General features: G+C 32.7%; 1 pseudogene; it reads left to right on the forward strand.

The window, feature by feature from the left end:
• Window positions 1–2,624: 2,624 nt before the first annotated feature.
• On the forward strand, window positions 2,625–7,314 carry LOC107484671 (auxin-responsive protein IAA8-like; annotated as a pseudogene).
• The last annotated feature ends 9,125 nt before the right edge of the window (window positions 7,315–16,439 follow it).

A 16,439-nucleotide genomic window follows, 5' to 3' on the forward strand; every position in this document is an offset into this window, starting at 1 on the left:
TGTGTGTTTTTCTGTTATTTCAGGTATTTTCTGGCTGAAATTGAAGGACCTGAGCAAAAATCTGATTCAGAGGCTGAGAAAGGACTGAAGATGCTGTTGGATTCTGACCTCCCTGCACTCGAAGTGAATTTTCTGGAGCTACAGAAGTCCAATTGGCGCGATCTCAATTGCGTTGGAAAGTAGACATCTTGAGCTTTCCAGAAATGTATAATAGTTCATACTTTGCCTGAGATTTGATGGTCCAAACTGGCGTCTAAACGCCGGTTAGAGATCATTTTCTGGCGTAAAATGCCAGAAGTGGCACCAAAGCTGGAGTTAAACGCCCAAACTGGCACCAAAACTGGCGTTTAAACTTCAAGAAGAGCCTATGCACGTGAAAGCTTCAATGCTCAGTCCAAACACACACCAAGTGGTCTCCGGAAGTGGATTTTTGCACTATCTACACTTAGTTACCCATTTTCTGTAAACTTAGTTTACTAGTTTAGTATAAATAGCACTTTTTACTATTGTATTTAAATCTTTAGATCATTTTTGAGACTACCTTTGGATCACTTTTTACCTCTTGATCACGTTTTGGGGGCTGGCCATTCTGCCATGCCTAGACCATCATTACTTTTGTCTTTTTGACGGTGGAGTTTCTACACCTCATAGATTAAGGTGTGGAGCTCTGCTGTTCCTCATGAATTAATGCAAAGTACTATTGTTCTTCTATTCAATTCACGCTTATTCTTGTTCTAAGATATTCACTCGCACTTCAACCTGATGAATGTGATGATCCGTGACACTCATCATCATTCTCCCTTATGAACGTGTGCCTGACAACCATTTCCGTTCTACATGCAATAGCTTGAGTGTGTATCTCTTGGCCTCCTGGTTCACGACGCATGGTTGCCTCTCCTGACAACAGAGCCTTCCACTCCGTGAGATCAGAGTCTTCGTGGTATAAGCTAGAATCAATTGGCAGCATTCTTGAGATCCGGAAAGTCTAAACATTGTTTGTGGTATTCCAAGTAAGATCTGGGATGGGATGACTGTGATGCGCTTCAAACTCGTGACTATTGGGCGCAGTGACAGTGTGCAAAAGGATCAATGGATCATATTCCGACACGATCGAGAACCGACAGCTGATTAGCCATGCGGAAAATCGTAGCGGACATGTTTTCACTGAGAGGACGGATGGTAGCCATTGAGAACGGTGATCCACCAACATACAGCTTGCCATGGAAGGGAGTATGCATGATTGAATGAGGACAATAGGAAAGCAGAGGCTCAAAAGGAACAAAGAATTTCTATACGCTTATCTGAAATTTCCACCAATGAATTGCATAAGTATCTCTATCCTATTTTATGTTTTATTTCTCTTTTAATTATCAAAACCTCATAATCATTTGAATCTGCCTGACTGAGATTTACAAGATGACCATAGCTTGTTTCAAGCCGACAATCTCTGTAGGATCGACCCTTACTCACGTAAGGTATTACTTGGACGACCCAGTGCACTTGCTGGTTAGTGGAACGGAGTTGTGAAACGTGTAAATCACAATTCTGTGCACCAACTACAATACCCTATTATAGAAAATGACTAAAATAATTCTATTATATATATTAATTAATTTTGAGAATCCTAAATTTTAATCCTTTATTTTTCTATCGTAGGGTTAGAATTTAGAATTTTTAAAATTAGTATATATATTTCAATCATTTTCTATAATAAGGGTATTGTAGTTATTTTTTATAAAAAATAATATTAATTTAGACCAATTCAAGATTTGATTAACCATTTTTTCGGTTAAATCAATTTGTCTAGCCTAATTTTGACAAAAATAACATGATTTAATCGATTATATATGTTAAATTTCAATTACTGAAAAACATCTTTAAAAAAAGATGTTTAGGCGTCTTTATCTAAGTGGTTCCGTTGTTGAAACAAAGACTAGTAACACTTTTATATCATGTCAAAATCTAACCATACAATCATTCATCCAAGGGTCAAAAGAAAATATTTTTACATGAAGACAATTATAAAATCTTCATTGTAGTATCGACCTAAAAGCATAGGCAAAAACAATAAATCACGACTACATATTTGACTTTTACTAATATTTAAAAAATGTTACCAAATCATATTAAACTATTACCTATGTATATTAGTAACATTTTAACAAATGTTAAATATATTCTATGTTACAATAGAATTTTACTAACATTCTTCCAAAGATTTACTACAAAAAATTACCATAATAGTGACCAGTTTAGCGACTGAAAAAATTGGTTGCTAACAGCGACTGATTTAGTGACCGATATAGAATTTCTTGAACCAAAAAAAAAAATTAGTCGCTAAATTATATTCAGTGGCTGATTTTAGCGACCAACAAAATTGGTCACTAATAGTAATCGAATTAGTGACCGATAAGTTTATTATACAACCAGAATAATGTTGGTCGCTAAATCGGTTGCTATTTTTTAATTTAACAATCGAATTAGTAACCAAAACAAGAGAAATAACGTCTTTGAAATTCTTGGTCACAAAATCGGTCGCTATTTTTTAATTTAGCAACCTATTTTGCAACCGATGGAAAAATAGGGTAAAAAATTATTTAGTCGCTAATTCAGTCGCTAAGGAAATGGTCACTAAATCGGTTGCTAATTGTTAAGCTAGCGACCGATTTTAGTGACTCATAAAATCGGTCACTAATAGCAACCGAATTAATGACCGATAAGTTTATTATACAACCAGAATAAATTTGGTTGCTAAATCAGTTGCTATTTTTTAATTTAGCAACAGAATTAGCAACCAAAACAAGAGAAGTAACATCTTTATGATTCTCGATCACAAAATCGGTTATTATTTTTTAATTTAGTGACAGATTTTGCAATCGATAGAGAAATAGAATGAAAATTGTGTGGTCGCTAATTCGGTCGCTAAGACTATGATCTCTAAATCTGTTGCTAATTATTAAGAAAGCAACCGATTTCAGCGACCAACTAAAAGATAATGTTATAAACTAATCAGTCATTAAATCGGTCACTAATTTAATAAAATAACATAGTTACTGAGTTACCCTCATTAAGCCTAACTCAACTCCCCCACACCATTCTCATCTTCTACAAACAATTATTGAGTTACCCGCCGGAAGCACAACATCGTTTTCTAAGTTACCCACACCATTGTCGTCTTCTTCGTCGCAACGTCATCTTCGTCATCTTCTGATTGCAGCGCCATCTTCTGAGGTCTCCTCGTCGTCGCCTTCTAAGGTCTCAATGCCATCGCCTTCATCTTTGAGATCTCGGCGGTGTTGGCATTGTCTGAGTTCGTGGATCATTTCATCACCGTCCAGATCTGACTTTGTCATTGTCGTACTGTTCTTTTTTCACCGTTGTCTCCTTTGGTCGCACCGCCTCCTCTGCTCACTTCTTTGTTGCAGATCGTCGCCTTGCCGTCCAAATTTGTCGTTGCTCCTTATATCATAGTTCATTTCTCACCGCCACCTTCTCGGGTAACTTCTTCTCTGGGAACAACAACAACAACGATTAATAGTCTCTCCGGTAACTTCTTCTCAAAATAATTTATTTGATATTCCGAAGCCTCAAATAACGATCATTTGTTGCTAGCATAAGGATAATATATCTAATAAGCATGAGCACATAGTCCACCTTCTCGTGCATGAACAATCTCGGCTTTGAATTTCAGATGCAACTGATCTTGTAATTTTTTGTTTTTTTTTTTCTGATATCTCGCCTTTTTCTTGTCTGATTTAAATTTTAGATTTGTCAATTCCTCTATTTGAATCCTGATTTTTATGTGATTTTGATTCAAATTTTAGATTTGTCAATTCCTCTATTTGAATCTTGATTTTTATGTGATTATTAGATTTTTGTTATTATGTTTCTGATTAACACATTTTGAGAATCTAATCTAATTAGGTAACTATTTTTATGGGTAAAAATAGAGCATTGTAGGTAACGTTTTGAGTTTTCCCATGGACATTGTCTTTGTTTTTGTTCATGGTGGACTTTTTTGTGCTCTGCTTGACCAACAGGCCCACGCGCGTGACGTGGAGTCTCTAGTGCGAGCCAAAATATAGCATAAGGAGTTTATTATATTTTGCCTTGAAGATTGTAGTGACTGGAGCAATGCTACTATAAGGCGTGTTGTGATGCATGTATATGCCTCTCTTTGTCCTTGCGCTTTCTTGGCTTGATTAATTTTCATAAATTTGCTGAGTATCTCGTAGTTGAAGTTGGTGTCATTGCTGAATGCTTTCAATCTTTCATGCCATATCTATAGATTGTAAAAAGTAATATAAAGAGACCAAGAAAAAAAAAATCAAATTATATTGGGGTGAACATTTGTGAGGATATAAAGAACACTTCTCTAGCTAATCTGCTGGGATTTGGAGCACAAAAAAGTGCAATATATAAATCACAGATTCAATAAACAGTTTTGTTGTTTCTTTATAGATTGATCTTGAGCTGTCAAGGACTGTAATTGTCTCAACTAAGCTAGATACTAGGATACCTCAACTTGCCAGTCCATCTGATGTTGAAGTTTTCCTTTCACCCCCTGCATGTTGGTGCGCAAACTGAGATTTCGCACAGCTTAATCGGCAAATGCACCGGGTCATCAAAGTAATACCTCAAGTGAGTGAGGGTCGATCTCACGAGAATTGTTAGACTGAGCAACAATGGCTATCCAATTGGACTTAGTTAGGCGAATCAAAAAGGGGTTTGGTAAGTCAATTCACATAAAACGGTAAATAAGCAAGTATATAAACAAAAAAAGGTTTGGTGTAAAAACAATATGAGAAAATAGTTAAGGCTTCGGAGATGTTTATTTTTTCGGATTAAAAGTTCTTACCAACTATTTTAACAATGCATGATTCATTCTATGGCAAACTGTAAATAACTAAACCCTAGTCCCTTAGTGATTTTGTTTCCTCTAACCTTCATTAACCACCACTCCCATGGTCACTTAATTTCGATTAGAGGGTTAAGTTAAAAAACTAGTTTATGGTCACAAAAACCCTAATTATCCGAAGCTAACAGGATTATATGTCACATATCCTAATTAATTCATGTAATTAGCATTTTAGGAGGAATTTATTTTCAAGCTATAGTTCAAGTGAGATAATTCTCCCGAGAATCACAAGAACACAAGTAGAATAAGGGTCATGCTCCCGCTCCACCCAGATTCATAAGATTAAGAACAAAAATAATCTTTAGAATTGAATCAAAACATTAATTAAAATAGAAGAATAATAGTTCTAATCCATAGAAATAAACAGAGCTCCTAACCTTAATCGAGAGGTTTAGCTGCTCATGACTTACAGAGAAAACTAGGGTTCTAAAAAGTGCAAAAGGGAAGATGATAATGTTCCAACCGTCTTAAGAGGAGTATCTTTTCCTTTTTATACTAACCTAATTTGATATGAAAATAAAATAAAATAATAAATTTTAAGACTAAAAGATATTGTTTATAAATAAAAATTATAAAAAGAAAATAAAATATAACTAATAAATGCTAAATCTACTTGAGAAACCAAAGAGGGGAGATTCAGACTTCTTGCTGGGCGTTTAGCGCCCAGGAAGGGTGCTGCTAGCTTTTTCTGTATTTTGCTCCAAACTTTGCCAAATTATTCCGAATTTTACCTAAAATCATAAAAATACCAAAACAGCTCAAAGTTGCATCCACTTGAGATTTTTGCACTAAAATCAAGTAAAACTAAATAAAATCTAACTAAAAATAACTAGAAAATGCTAAGAAAAAAGGTATAAGATGCTCATGCATCACATGTACCCTTGATGGTTGCATTCTGGGTGACTCTCCCTTCTTTACATCTGTGCCTTCTGGAAGAGTTGGTTCTGGAAGTGATACTGTATACAGGTCCAATGATGAATTCAAACAGGTTAAGCCCTTATATTAATTAATTAATCGCCTCTCTTTTCTCTTTCAGATTGAAAGCTTGATATTTGGTGCACGGAAAGATGTATGATTAGGGATGTATGACTCATGAAACTAGTCTGATTGGTTGTTATAATGTTGTTTTCTTCTCAAACAATTTAAAATTATAATGCCAAATAAAAATGCTACTATGATATTCTGTACTGTGTTGAATGCATTTCTGATAACTATCTGAGGTAAGCTTTTAATCTTAGTATGATTGAAAAAGAATTGTTCATAGTTACTAGTTAGTGTGATTGTTAGTTGAATTTTTGTGTTTCAGTGTTATGTAGTTTGTGTATGTTCTTCGCAGCATGGAAATTCAAATCCAGAGGCTGTTGAAATATCAAAATTTTCATTTTTTGCAACAAGGCACAGGTTGTGGGGTGGCCCACCAATTCAATCATTTCGAAAGAACACCATGGCATCTAATTTGACAAAGAACAATGATGAAGTTGAAGAAAAACCAGGATTTGGTTGTTTGTATGTGAAGATAAGTATGGATGTTGCTCCTTATCTAAGAAAGGTTGATCTTAATTCCTAGAGCAACTATAAGGAACTTTCTTCAGCTCTTTAGAAGATGTTCAGCTGCTTCACCATTGGTATTTTCTTTAGCTACTTTTTTCTTTTCTTTTTTTTTTTTTCTTTATAAGAAACCTTTTTCTTTAGTTTGAGTTGCAACTTCTTTAATGAAAAATTAGGTCAGTGCAACTCTCCTGGGCTGTCTGGAAAAGATGGATTAAGTGAGAGCTTTTTAAAGGATCTTCTCCATGGCTCTGAATATGTTCTTACTTATGAAGACAAGGATGGAGATTGGTCGATTGGATGCTTGTGGAAGATGTTCCTTGGGAGTATGTTATATCTATTTTTGTTATATAAAATCGTATATACAAAAGATTAGCCATCAATCAAGTCATTGCTTATAGAATACTAAAAATACGTATTTGGTATCTCATAAATTTTCTTTATCATATTAACGTAAACAAGTTTAATTATTCTACTATCGCATGTTTGATTATTCTGATGATCGATTATTTAGTTGGCCAAAAAAGTGTGAATTAGTATGTATAAATATACACGGCGGCTGATTCGGCGGTTGAATTTTCGGTTTGATATAGCATTTTTGCTTTACATGTTATTCTTTAAAGATCATATCCAATTATAATAAACAAATTCTTTGTTGATGTAGGCTGTTCACTGACATATGCAGGAAACTGAGGATCATGAATGGTCTGAGGCAATTGGACTTGGTACATCTTACACTAAATATGTTGGATAACCAGATTAAGATTCAGGATTGTTTAAAGATTTTGTTATGGTTTGTATTGGTTGTAGCTCCAAGAGCAATGAAAGAATTAAAGAGCCAAAACTAGTGCATAAATTGTTGAACTATACTAATTGTTCATGAATAGAGCAAAGTTATGTGGTTCATGAATTATTTTTACCATGTTTTAGTCTAGATTGTAGATCATAAATTTGATGTATTTAGAAATTTTTAATATTTTAAATTTTATATTTCTATGTAGACATTGTGAATGTTTTTGGTATTTATTTCAAAAATTGATCTATATTTGATTCTTTTTATATTTTGTGGAAATGTAATTATTTATAAAAATTAAGTTTTAATAGTGATAAATGTGAAATTAATAAAAATATATAATCATAAGATCAGGAACAACAACCGATTTAGATTTTTAGTTCAGGAATTAGTGACCAATTTAGTGATCGATTTTAGATTTTCAATTCAGGCATCGGCGACCAATTTTATTGGTGTCCAAAAAGTTGGTCGACATTTAGCGACCGATTTACTTAGCAGCGAAAAATTTGGTCACCATTTAGCAAGGTTGCGAGAACCGAACCGGTCAATAAACCGGTGAGGTGACTGGTTCACTGGTTTAATCATTCGGCCGGAGTTCAACCGGGGTCCAACCGGTTTAATTAAATATTAAATAAAATTACTAAAAATTTAATATATAATTTTAAATATTTAAATTTCAATAAAATTTAACCTAATAAAATTTAAAATTTAAAATTTCAATCTATAACCTAATAATAAAAAATAACAAACAATTGAAACAAATCAGTAATAACAACTCACCATTGAATTTCAAACATAATCATAATTTTAATTTTGAATAAACAATCATAATTTGAACAAACAGAATTACAAAAAATATATGAAATCAAAACAAACAGATTATGAAATCAAATTGCAATAACAAATTAACAAAAAGGTTTGCTGTAGTTATTGGCATCAATGTATAATTTAGTTTTTTAAAATCAACAAAATTATTCTAAAAAATTTAATAAAAGTACCAGCAACCATTAACAAGTCATAAAACAAAAGAGGCAGCAACCAGATTTCCTTCATCATTTAATCAATAGAGTTAAATAGTTAATCCAATTGAATTTTTTCTTTTACAATTACAACAATCAGAGTTCAATCTATCCAACCATCAGAATCCAGAATATAAAAAGCAGCAAATCATAATCATTATAATTAACAAAATAAAAAAATAAATTAAACTACCGAAGAACTCAAGAAACATGGAGAGCAACATAATCAAATTCTGTAATTTTCTACGGCGGCAGAGTGAGCGACGAGTCCACAGCGGCAGAAAAACGTTCGAACTTTGCTGTGAGTTCGACAGAGAAAGGAATCGAAGACAAAAACGGGCAAAGACGATGAGGACAGAGACAAGTTCATAGAGGCCAACGACGTCATGGACAAAAGTGGCTTGACGACACCAACAACAGCTCCGAGCAGACCTGGCGATGCGAGAAGGGATCTAGGAGGAGAAGAGGGACGGCCAACGAGGATGAGGACAGAGGTGGGATTGACGACACCACGATGACAGAGAAGCTGAGAAGGTGACGCTACTGTTGATGGTGGCGGCGTTGGAACTCAGAGGGGTAGTGGTGGCAGTTGGAATTCAGAGGGGGAGAGAGAGGGGTATTAGGGTTTTCTTCTAAGAAAGAGGGGTAACTAGGTAGTGGGTAGCTTTTATATAGGTTTTTTTATTTTTTTTATTGTTAACCTTTGAAAACCGTAAAAAAATCGACCGGTTTTACTGGTTCACCGGTTAACTGTCAGTTTGACCGGTTTTTTACCGATTTTTTGTCAAACGGTTTTTGGCATCACCCGAACCGGCCAGATGATCGGTTTTCGGTTAATCCAGTTGAACCGGCCAGTCCGGTTCGGTTTTCAGAACAATGCCATTTAGCGACCGATACTCTTTGGTGAGAGTTTGGTGGCCATGTTAAAAAATCAGTCGCTAAAGGTTAGCGACCGAAATTGGTCGCTATTTTCTAATTAGCAACCAAGGTTTTAGTGATCACTAGAATCGGTCGCTAAATTAGTCGCTATTCCGATAATATCTTGTAGTGATTCAATAACATTTAGTAAAACTGTTACAATAGATCTTCTATAGTAATATTATGAAAAATATTATAATAGATATATTTTGTAACACTTAAAAAAATGTTATAATAGATATTTTATGTAATATTTAAAAAATATTACAATAGATATTTTATGTAACACTTAAAAAATGTAACAATAAGTCTTTCTAATAACACTTTAAAAAATGTTATAATAGATCTTCTATAACAATACTCTAATAAATGTTACAATTTATCTTTTTACTAATGTTAAAAAGATGTTAGAAAAGATCTTTTTTGTCAACAATAAAAAATATTACAATAGATCTTTAGCAATATTTAGGGCAATTTACTCAATTAAAATGGGTATGAAGATTCTTTACTCAAATACAACATTTTCAATTTGTTTACGAGAGTGTCTTTTTTGGTTATTCTGTAAACCGTGGTAGGTAACTACGATTTTCAATTTGTGCATAAACCGTGGGAGGTTGGCACGGTTTACACTTAGGAAAAGTTGCACATAAACCGCGGCTGCTTACCACGGATTATGAAGGAAAAATGCTACTAGAAACCGTGCTTGGTCACCACGGTTTATGAAGAAAAGCCATAAGTATAAAACCTGGTTGGGTACCACGGTTTATGCTTTCTTATTCCTAATTCGCATAACTTTCAATCACTTCGTCTTCTTTCTGATTCCATTCTCTTTTTTCAGCTATTTGTCTACTTTTATTAATTTTTTTATCTTTTTGTATATTTTTCCATTTATTAAATTAATTATGTATTACTTTTATTTTTTTCTCTAAAAAATTGCAAGAAAAAATGACTCATAATTAACCATGCCAAAAATTCTTCCATTTTTATGATAACTATATGAAAAGTGGTTATAACTTTTTTAATAATTTGTGATAGTATGAAAGATGTTTATTTATATTGGATTAAGACACAGTCAAAGAAAAATTGAGATTAAATGGAGTATATATTTTTTTTGCATTCATATGGATTACATACAAAAATTAAGAATGAAGCGATTTTTAAGGAAAAAAAAGTATACTTTAGAAGGGATGAAGATGGAACAGTACAGTACAGTATATCATAGAGTACGTAGTGAGTACTAAACCATATAAGTTAAGACTATTGTTTTTCCTCTTCATCCCTTCTAAAGTATACTTTTTTTTTCCTTAAAAATTGCTTCATTCTTAATTTTTGTATGTAAACCATATTAATGCAAAAAAATATATACTCCATTTACTCTCAATCTTTCTTTGACTATGCCTTAATTTAGTATAAATAAACATCTTTCATACTATCACAAATTGTTAAAAAAGTTATAACTACTTTTCTTATAGTTATCATAAAAATGGAAGAATTTTTGGCATGGTTAATTATGAGTCATTTTTTCTTGCAATTTTTTAGAGAAAAAAATAAAAGTAATACATAATTAATTTAATAAATGGAAAAAGATGCAAAGAGATAAAAAAAATTAATAAAAGTAGACAAATACCTGAAAAAAGAGAATGGAATAAGAAAGAAGACGAAGTGATTGAAAGTTATGCGAAATAGGAATAAGAAAGCATAAACCGTGGTAGACAACCAGGTTTTATACTCATTGCTTTTCTTCATAAACCATGGTGACCAAGCACGATTTCTAGTAGCACTTTTCCTTCATAATCCGTGGTAAACAGCCGCGGTTTATGTGCAACATTTTCTAAGTGTAAACCATGCCAACCTCCCACAGTTTATGCACGAATTGAAAACCGATGGTACCTACCACGGTTTACATAATAACCAAAAAGGACACTGATAAACCACTATTTCGTGATACATCTTGTGCTTAATTGAGTGGATTTTATCCACTAGTCTCACACTTATTCATATTATTTGCATGGTTTTACAATTCCTTCCTAGAATTTGTGCTACGATTGAAAATATGTTTTTTTGACCTTAATTTTATTAATTTTAATCCTCCCTTTATACCATTCGATTCCGTGATATGTGTGTTAAGTGATTTCAGAGATTACAGGGCATGAATGGCTTGGAGAACGGAAAGGAAGCATGCAAAAATGGAAGGAATACAAGAAACTGAAGGAACTGCTAAAACTGTCCAGCCTGACCTCTTGGTACTAAATCGACCATAACTTGAGCTTCAAAGGTCCAAATGACGCAGTTCCAGTTGCGTTGGAAAGCTAACATCCGGAACTTCACAAAAATATATAATTTGCCATAGCTGCTCCGAAGCCAAGCGACGCGAACGTGTGGATCACGCGGATGCATGACCTGGCAAAAACCCAATTCGCGCGAACGCGTGGACGACACTTCCGCGTGACTTTGCAGCGATCTGTACGTACCAAAAATCGCTGGGGGCAATTTCTGAGCAGTTTTTGACTCAGTTTTCGGCCCAAAAAATATAGATTAGAGGCTATAAAGTTGGGAAATGCATCCATTCATGAGGCAACAATTCACACAACATTCAAATTCACAATTTTAGGATTAGATGTAGTTTCTAGAGAGAGAGGTTCTCTCCTCTCTCTTAGGTTTTAGGATTAGGTTTTCTTTTAGTCATTAGGATTGTTTCTTCATAGCAGGTTCAATATTCCTTTATTTTGATTTCTCTTCTACTTTTAGATACTATAATGCTTTTATTTGTTAATGACTTATGTTGCCAAATTGGCTTATGAACTTTTCCATGTTAGATTTGATTTCTCTTATTAATGCAATTTGAGGTATTTTAGATATATGATTTTTATTTAGCTTTCTATATTCTTGGCTTTGGTTTAGTAGTTAGAGACTCTTGAGTTATCAAACTCTTTTGTTAATTGATAATTGGAAGTAGCTAATTGACTTGAATTCCACTAACTCTAGTCTTTCTTTGGGAATTGACTAGGACTTGAGGGTTTATATTGATTTATCCACTTGACTTATTTTCATAGTTAGAGGTTGACTAAGTGGGAGCAACGAGCAATTCTCATCACAATTGATAAGGATAACTGGGATAGGACTTCTAATTTTCATACCTTGCCAAGAGTTTTCTTAGCTATTAATTTATTAATTCCTTCAATTTATTTCTCTTGTTCAAACCTTTTAAAAACCCAAAAATACTATTATCCATAACCAATAATAAACCATACCTCCTTGCAATTCCTTGAGTGACGACCCGAGGTTTTAATACTTCGGTTATAAATTTTATTGGGTTTGCTTTAGTGACAACCAAAACTTTTGTACGAAAAGATTCTCTCTTGGTTTAGAAATTATATTTACAATGTGAATATTTTTATGAAATTCTTTACCAGCAGAAATCCGTTCATCAGACACTCACGAAAACGAATTGAAAATATTGCATTTGAGTAAAGAATCTTCACACCCATTTTAATTGAGTAAATTGCCTCAATATTTAAATACATAAATATTAAACTAATTTTTTTAATTACATATTCTACACTCATTTTACAAATTAAACCTAATATATTTAAACACTAAAATAATAAGCCAATTTTCCTATTTCTTCAATATGCTTACATTGCATAAACGTTTTCTACAGTAAGGATGAGTTCGATTGCATGTAAGTATTTATAGGCAACAAAATAATAAAATTCATGCTTCAAATGATAATAACACAGCCACGAAAAGTGCTAAAGTTGTCTCCAACAAAATAGAAAAAAAAGTGTCATTGTCTTCCTAAGCCTAAGCGTAGGCACAAAGAAGCTCAAACCAACATTTCATGTTTTCATGATAAAGCAATCACCTCCACTAGATGAAGATTTGTGCCAAAGACATCCCAATCTACACATGTAGAATAACCTAAGGTTCCTCCATCAATGAAACTTATGATGTAATCAACAAGCAGATGTAATTACATTTACGGATTCTAAATCTTAGAAGAAGAGGAAATAACACTACCAAAAAAATACCGAATACAGTCAGATTTACTATTGGATTTAGTGGCGAATTTTCTGATGATTATGAATGAAAATTCGTCCCTTGAATAAGTTACCGTCGGATATAAAATTTCGTCGCTAAATCCGACGGTAAATAGAGGCGTGAAAATTAATTTTATTAATGCCAAATTTACTGTGAGAATTTCTGTCGAAAAATTTCGACGGTAACAGAATTTAGTGAAACACATCGTTTAGGCAATGACAAACATTTTATAGTCGGATTTTTCCGCCGGTAAATTCGACAATAAATTTGGGATAAAATTTAAACGCAAAATCCTTCTCCTTCACTTCTGCAAACTCTCTCTCTCTCTCTCTCTCTCTCTCTCTCTCTCTCTCTCTCATCTCTCATCTTTTTCTTTCTCGTCTCTCTCTAATCTCTCTCCCTCTGGTCCAATGAAAAAGGCTGCACCGCCACCACCTAGAGTTGTCTTCGCCACTAATAAGCAACATGGTTGTCGTAGATCATTGTTGTCACTACTGCTGGAGTCTTCATGGAAAGCCTCCGCTGTGCCGCCGCTGTTGGTGTCCATTGCCGTCGATCGGAGGTCGTTGCCATCACCGTGGTTGAGGTCCACCATGCCAAAGTAAGGTTGTTGTCTATTTTTTTTTTTGGTTGTTTGTTATGTTACTAAACCCTAGCTCTACCACTGTAGATTTCACTGTTGCCTCCTGTCACCACCACGCTTCCACCACTCTGCAGCCATCATCAAAAGTAATTTTCTTATAGTTTTTGTATTTTTTCAGATTTTTTGTTTAGGATTTTTTTTGGTATTTTATTAAATTATTGATTAAAACTTTCAATGAAGTGTGTGATTAGAGTTTGTTATATTAATTTAGTGTAATTAAATAATATTAAGTTAGGTAGGGTGTAATTTAGAGTTTGTTTTGAGTTGATGGTATTTTGGATGATTGTTAATTTTCTGAGTTTATTATTTTCTGAGTTAATTAGTATTGATTGTTGTTAATTTTTTGAGTTAATTTTAACTTGTTAATTTTTTAAGTTAATTATTGACTTATTATTGATTATTAATTTTCTGAGTTTATTGTTTTTTGAGTTAATTATTTTCTGAGTTAATTTGTGCTTATTTTTGTTAATTCTCTGAGTTAACTTCATCTTGTTAATTTTTTAAGTTAAAGATTTATTGTTGATTGTTGTTAATTTTTTGAGTTTATTGTTGTCCGAGTTAATTGTTTTCTGAGTTAATTAGTGTTGATTGCTGTTAATTCTTTGAATTAATTTTAGCTTGTTAATTTTTTAAGTTAATTATTGACTTATTGTTGATTGTTATTAATTTTCTGAGTTTATTGTTGTCTGAGTTAATTGTTTTCTAAGTTAATTAATATTGATCATTTTTTGCTTGTTAATTTTTAAGTTAATTATTGACTTATTATTGATTGTTGTTAATTTTCTGAATTTATTGTTGTCAGAGTTAATTATTTTTTGAATTAATTTTGCTGAGTTGATTTTTGTTAATTTTACTAAATTTGTTGTAATTTACTCATTTGAATATATGAACTTTGATTTGTTTGTTTAATTATAATTTGTGTGTCGATTATGTTTATAGTTTGCAATTGAAAGTGTACAGCTTACTATTCCAGAAACCTCTATAGATATACAAATTAATAGATATACCATTTGAGAGTGATATATATGCAAGTTAGTGGATTACTTACAATCTTAAATAGATATACCATTTCTGTAATTAATTTTTCTTTTCAATAATTTGTTGTCTAGAGAGTTTCAACTATGCAATTTACTTAGTTAACATGAGATATCTTGTTTTTCATATCGAACTTTATGCAAGTTCATCTTTTCTGGATTTAGAGTATATGTTTATAGTGCTACTATTTTTCATACAAGAGTAATTATTATTTTTCTTCTTTATTTTTAAACTTTAATGTGTGAACTTATTTATAATCTTTTAACGAAAAATTACAGATAAATTATTATAAAAATCATAAAATTTTAAATTTTGTTAGTTTAAAAATTATTGAATTTAACCGTTTAAAATTATATATTAAATTTTTAAACAAATTTTTTTAAAAAAATTTAAGATCACCGTCAGATTTAATGAGGGATAAATCTGACGATAACAATCTCTAGAATTTCGCCAATTAACAATTAATATTTGTCTCTAAATCCGTCGGTAATTAGTGGCGGACGAAAAAATTCGTCAATAAATAATCACTGACGAGATTTCTGCCATCGAATTTATTCTGACAATAAGCATATTATCAACGAATTTTTTTAATAAATTCAACGGTACTCAAATGATTTTTTTGTATTGTAAGATGTCAAAATGATTTCAAAAAAATTGGACATGTATAAGCATCCCAATGCTAGCCAAGAACAGAGCGGCAAAAAAGTTGCGAACTGGCTCAACCTAACATCAACAAATTGAGTAAGCTCAAGTAAGTATTAGAGAACATTCTTAAACTTATCTGCTTCAACAAGTTTTTCTAAAATTCATTTGGGTACCGCCTTTAACTTATTAAGCTAAGTTGGCTTTAATAGATGGGACAAAAGAAGAATAGATTATTATAACCTTCACCAAGGATGAAGATAAGAATCACTTTAAAGCTACAGACATCAATGATAAAAATTTAAACTGAATAATCAAACAAGTAGCAAGAGCTAAGAATCTATGATGCACAGATATTGATATAGACATGGGATACGATACGATACGGGACATGTCAACACATAAATTTTAAAATCTTACATGATATGGAGACATGCATATTGATGACAAGTCATCATATGCTAGCTTTTCAAGCAAATTTCACTTGTTTCATCAGTTTTTATGTACTTTCTTGCATTGTAAGTTAGTAATTTGGAGTGGAATTGCATGGTTTCTTTGAATCAATCAACCACCCTTTAATTGGCACAAAATCATGAGGTTTAAGCTTGAATTAATTGGTTTTTAAATGAATTTTAAACCTTGTGAATTTGGTGATACTTTGATTGGTTGTTTTGATTACTTGTAGGTGAAGAAAATAAAGAAAGAAAGAAAACGTGGCCTAAGGAAAAGGAAAGTGTAGCACAAGGCAAGGATCAGGGGTTTAAAGCTCTTGCCAAGAGCCTAAAGCTCTTGCTAAGAGCCTAGAGCTCTTGTAAAGAGCTTTACTTCAAAGGCCAAAGGCCAAGCAAGGGGAGAGCTAGGCTCTCCACAAGAACCGAGCGC

This window comes from Arachis duranensis, chromosome 4 (assembly GCF_000817695.3).
Source record: "Arachis duranensis cultivar V14167 chromosome 4, aradu.V14167.gnm2.J7QH, whole genome shotgun sequence".
In the NCBI taxonomy this organism is placed as follows: domain Eukaryota; kingdom Viridiplantae; phylum Streptophyta; class Magnoliopsida; order Fabales; family Fabaceae; genus Arachis; species Arachis duranensis.